This window comes from Asparagus officinalis, chromosome 8 (genome assembly GCF_001876935.1).
Source record: "Asparagus officinalis chromosome 8, Aspof.V1, whole genome shotgun sequence".
Taxonomy (NCBI): domain Eukaryota; kingdom Viridiplantae; phylum Streptophyta; class Magnoliopsida; order Asparagales; family Asparagaceae; genus Asparagus; species Asparagus officinalis.
In genome coordinates, this window is record NC_033801.1 from 27,237,859 (window position 1) to 27,243,858 (window position 6,000).

Here is a 6,000-nt window from a genome sequence, read left to right on the forward strand (position 1 = left end):
CTTGAATTAGGACCTGATAACGCATAAAAACATGCATGTAAAGTTACAAGAGAATGTTTACTTTGGGAACAATTTTCTTTGTTGCTTTCATTAAATCGTTTAAAAGAAATAAAAGAATAAGCTTTACACGTTTAACTCTTTTCTTTACAAAGAAAACAAAATCATGCTCCATAGTAACACACACAGAAACTCTTACATAGTAGCCTCTGCTTGCGTGGGATTCTTTGTCTGTGCCGGAGATGCGTTATCCGTGGACCACCGAGCAACATTTCCAAGTCAGATACGAAGAAGGCTTGAAGTTAATATTTCGATGGGGAAACAAGAACAGAAGTAAGTGTCTTAGCAAGGTAAGACAAGTACTCTTCTCAAGAACAAGTCTAAGGTTGAAATCAAGGAAACACCAAAAGACTCTTAAGAATGCTCGTGAATGGATGAGAATCTCTCTCTTGCTCCCAAAGTTCGCCAAATGCCAGCCACTCCCTTCTTGGTCCCTTGCACAAGGGTGTAGGTAGGTAATTATAGCAATTGGGAGTCATAAACATCGAGCAGGAGACAAAATACTTGGTGGTCACTGTCTTATGTGGGCGAGATAGTGTTCACTGTCTCGGCCAAAGTAGACAGTGCCAGGTGGTTTTTTAACCGCTCTCCACTACCTTAAAGTGCGTTAAATGCCACACTTTCCATGGGTAGTGGTCGTATTTTCAAGGTGAAACCGCCTATTAACATTAATGCACATCCCCAAGCAGTTATGGAGCCAAGTGGACACCACAAAAGCCCGTAGAAATGCCCTGAAAACTTAGGAAGCTATCTCATAGTTGGTGAGACAGCCAACACTGTCTTGTGTATGCGAGACAGTCAACACTGTCGCGTGTATGCGAGATAGTCCACGATGTCTCGTATGCGAGTCAATTAAGACTGTCTCACCAACAGTGAGATAGTCCAAGTCCTTTTTGAGTTATCATTATATGTTCTCCTTTCCCTATTGGTGGTATTGGTTCAGTCTGGATTAGGATACATAACTGAGTGATTAGGGAGTTGAAGGAAGTGAAGTTCGTGCCGCAGTTGACGAAGAATATCATTTCTCTTGGGACTTTGGAGACAGTTGAATATAGAGTGATCTTAGATGATGCTACATGTAGGCGTCTAAAAATACCTATAGGTATCCACACACAGCTCAAGACAAAGAGAAAATGATGAACGTCATTATCCAAGTCAAAGAGGATTATTCGAGTTAAAGAGGATCATCTGACGCCGACAAGCGCATTAAGCGAATCTGCAAACCATTGATGACGTGGCGACGAACCATCGGAACGGCCAATGCCAAGTGGCTCGCGTGCTCACCGGCCACCGCCAAGTGGCTCACACGCTCATCGGCCACCGAAACGGCGAACCAAGTGGCTCGTGAGTTTATCGGCCATCTCCATGTGGCCCGTGCAACTTATTAGCCCAACGCCAAAGTGGCCCGGCGTACTCACTGACCAACCGCCAAGTGGGCTTCACACACTCATCGGCCATCGGAAGCGGCGAACCAAGTGGCCCGTGCGCTCACCGGCCACCTCCATGTGGTCCGCGTGCTCACCGGCCAGCTCCAAGTGATCAACACGCTCACTAGCCACTTCAAAAGGGCCTACATACTCATTAGCCACCTCCACGTTAACGAAATGTATGAAGTGAATCAGTAAAGCGTACGAGTTAACGTGACACGTGAAACGGCAAAACAAGTCAGCCAGAAATTGTGTTTCACCCAAAAGGGGGAAAATACCATGTGTGTCTCACCCACACCATGAGTGGCTCATCCATTGGAAGTTGTAGGTATCTTCATCAACTTTCCAACGCATCTTGAATCACATCATTCCTAGATCGGACGAGAGAGTTAGAGCCAAAATACCCGAGAAGGTACGAACTGGCTCGCCAGGCTGCTAGCCACCATTTGGTGGCTCGAGAGCCAAAATACCCGAGAAGGTACGAACTGGCTCGCCAGGCTGCTAGCCACCATTTGGTGGCTCGCACAAAGAGGTGATATTTTGATCATGATATGATTTGATTATTAAGAAACTCAAAAGATAAAAGTTATAGTTCTCTTTGTTAGCTTTCCAATGCATCTTGAATCACCTTATTCTAAGATCGAACGAGAGAGTTAGAGTCAAAATATCCGATATGGTACGAACTGGCTCCGCTAGCCGAGGCGGAGCCACCAATTGGTGGCTCGGACCAGGCCGAGCCACCAAATGGTGGTTCGCGCCTAAACCAAACTGGTTCGGTTCATTTGAACCCGGTTCAGTAGATTTTGTCTGAAAACACGTTTTCGACGGGTTTTCTCGAGATTTTTGTTCCTGAGTGTCCCAACTGATTGGATATCATCCACAAACATAGTTATACAGTTATCAACTGAAGATAGGACTGAATCTATCATTCTTATCCGAAACCCCCCCCAACCGAAGCCTATAAATATAGGCCTAGGGGCTCATTTCATAAGGGAGAACATCAAGAGAGCGAGGTGCTGTCAAAATTGAGAGTGAAGCCACGAATTTTAGAGGGTTAGCAGATCTTGGCGAAGTTTCTCCATAAACAAAAAGAGAGTTCGAGAGATTTGAAACCCCTTTCCCCCATATTCCTCTGGATTTAAGCTTGGTCTTAAATCCCGAGAAGAGTCGTAATCTCGCTTGGTCGGGATTACCACTTTAGCAAATACTTCTTTCGTGAAGTAGGAGCTTTGATTTTCAATCTGTCAACCGAATCTAATCCGCGGCGGTCCACGGATATCAATGTCCTTGGCACAGGCAAAGATCCCATGCAAACAACATGCGATAAACATTTGTTGTGTGTTGTTTGAAGGAATTATAATCTTAATATTTTTATTGTGTAAGAAGATCTTATAAAAAGATCGACTTTTTATTTATTTGAGTTTATTATAACGGCTAAAGTTATAATAGATTTGATGATAATGAAAACAACAATTTCTGACCCAAACACGCTGGCGACCATAGTGGGAGCTAATAGCTTCGCTGCCGAAGCTATCATGCCACAACCATGGATCCGGATCCAGGTTGACGAGGAGGTCGAGTACGAGTTCGACCAATTAAAATTCGAGGAGTATCTGTCGTCGTCCTCCTCCAGATCCCCCGCCCCTCGTAAGCGTAGGAAGATCAATGCCATCGTTGCTACTTCCATCTCGCCTTGTAACGCCCCTTCGGCCTCTAACGAAGCCAAATCCGCAGCTCAAGGAGATAGCCACTAGCGGCGCGCCCACTTTATCAAAGAGAGCTCGCCAAAGGCAGCGCTAACGCCTCGTGTGCTACTCGCCAAGGCTTTGGAGCCTATTGACGGGATCTGCTATGAGGCGGATCTGAAACTCAGAAGGAACCGAGTGCCCCAGTGGTAAACAGATATCCTCTCCTCCAAACCAACAGCGAATGAATGGATCCAAGTCAAACGGACCCGCTCAACCCTCGAGGAGCGCATTCAGAAGTGTCGCGCCTTGATTGCGCACGCACGGAATCTCGTGCAAGAAGCGTAAAAGTTGAAGAAAAAAGAGGTGATCAAGAAGCCACCGAAACCATGCAAAGTCTGGAAACCAAAGTCCGAACCGCGTCGACAAAAAGTCAAAACAGCGCCCAAAAACTGCAGGAATGCGCAAAACCACCATCTGGTGTTCGGCCAAAACCGAGCCACCAAATGGTGGCTCGGCCCAATCCGAGCCACCAAGTGGTGGTTCACACCGGTTCGCACCTGGTTCAGTTCGGTTTGCACCCGGTTCGATTCGGTTCGCACCCGGTTCATCTCCCGCAGTCCCGTTTAAGCCTCCGACAGCCCCTGTTTCTATCCCGATGAATCACACACCTCCGGCAGAACCCCGCGGTAGCGCGGACTTATCCCGATTCAAGATGTTGATGGCGGAATGCCTGGGTCCTTTGCATGAGGATCGAGGCAAAGTTCTGACCAAAGAACGCTTGGGTCCGGTGATTGAACCCCAAGCAACTACTCGAGCTGGGGGTCGCACACGCCCTCGCAAAAATTCAGAGCCTTTCTATAATGGGAAAACTCCTGTAACTAACCACCTCGGATTGCAAGTCAATGTCTAAGAACCCGTTAAGGTCCCGCGCTCATGAAAGCATAGCTCCAAACGAGTGACTCTTGAGAACACCATCAAAGCAACAAGTCCTCAGAGGAAACGTGTTCGTCAGACGGCGATGTTATACCTGAGAATTTGTGCCAATACACGATAGATTGCTCCGGTCATCATGCCGATGAGTTGTACTGTTGGGCTAGGGGTACGAACAAGTCTCGGAAGAGAAGTACCCGAGAAACGGACTCTCACTATCTATGCACCAAGATTATAAAGACAGTATTATCAGCGTGTAGCTGCCCTAAGACCGCTCCACAGAGGGTCTCAGTATTCGAGAGAATCTCTAATGGAAAGACTAAATCCAAACCAAAGCGTTTCCGTAAGAAACGATCAGCTGTTCAAGATAACAAACTTCCAGAAGTCATAATTAATATGGCTGATAATGGAAAGTTGGCTCGACCTTCTAGTTCTGACCCGCTCGTATCGCATCATCTAACTCGGCTACACGTAGGGACTACTAGACGTAGGGATTATAAGAGAATGTAGAGAGGATTATCCTCGGATGATGAAGCGTCAGATGCCAACTCTGCAGTCGCTTCTGACAATTAGGTATCCAGCCCAGGATAATCCCGCAAGGCATTTATGATCAACACCGAGCAAATGGCCAAAATTATTGAGGATGCTTTGGCTAAGCAAAAAGAGAGCTTCAAGTTTGAAATGGAAATGGCTATGATACAGATGAGAGAGGAGCATGACCAACAGATCCGAGCCTTGTCGAATCAGATAGGTGAATCTAGTCATCGTAATAATATTAGACAAGCAGCTAGCGATTCAGATATGGATGAACACTTTAATGCTGATAACCCTCCCATTGACTAGAACGCTAGGGGTGGCCCACTGAAAACAATGACGCTGGGGGTGGCCCCACTAAAAACAACGATGTTGGGGGAGGTCCCACCGAAGATGACAATGTCGGGGGTGGCCGCGTTGTTCCTCATAGAAATCGTCTAAAGCATGATACATACGAGGACGAGAAGATGAAAGAACTCGAGAGAAAAATCAACGCTCTGATGTCTGCTCGAGAGGTCAAGAAGACCGGTATTCCGTGTCCCTATCCAAGAGAGTGGGATTTAATAGCATACCCGGTGAAGTTCAACCTGATCAACTTTACACCATTTTACGGGAAGGTTTCGCCCACTCAGCACCTGATCTACTTTAAGTCCCACTTGGGCATAATCTCCGGTAATGAAGCATTGATGGTCCGGTCATTCGTTGGCACCCTTCGCGGGCCCTCCTTTGATTGGTACCGCCATCTCAAGCCTGGAAGCATCAACAGCTGAGACGACCTGGAAAACCTGTTCCTTGCTCACTTCTTTGATGATGACACTGATGTGTCAATCAGGACACTCTTCAATGAGAAACAGAAAGACGATGAGACGGTCGACAACTTCGTCAAGCGCTTCCGGAATAAGGTGATGAACTGCCGAGATCCAATCACAGAGGATTTCATCCTCCAAACCTATCACAATAACCTCTCTTTAGACACGTTAGAAGTTATGGGAGTAGCATCATCTAACACCTAGAAGGAGTTGAAAGTGCGTAGAGAGCAGGCCGAACGCTTCCTCAAAAGGAAGAAAGCCGAGATAAGCCAACCGACGGCTAACCCTCCAAATTCAAACTTCGTCTCTCGTGATAAAGGGAAGGCCCCTGCAGCTGCTGTTGATACTAATCATACGTCATAACAGCAATCCCGGAGTGTAGGCGTATAAAACTGCCTATAGGTCCCTACGAACGGCTCAGTGCTAAGAAAAGACGATGAACGTCATAATCTAAGTCACAGGAGCTTGATTAATGTCGACAAACACATGAAGTGGGTTGACGAACTATGTGAAGCAACGGAGTTTCAGAATAATGAGGATACGAACGGATCGGGA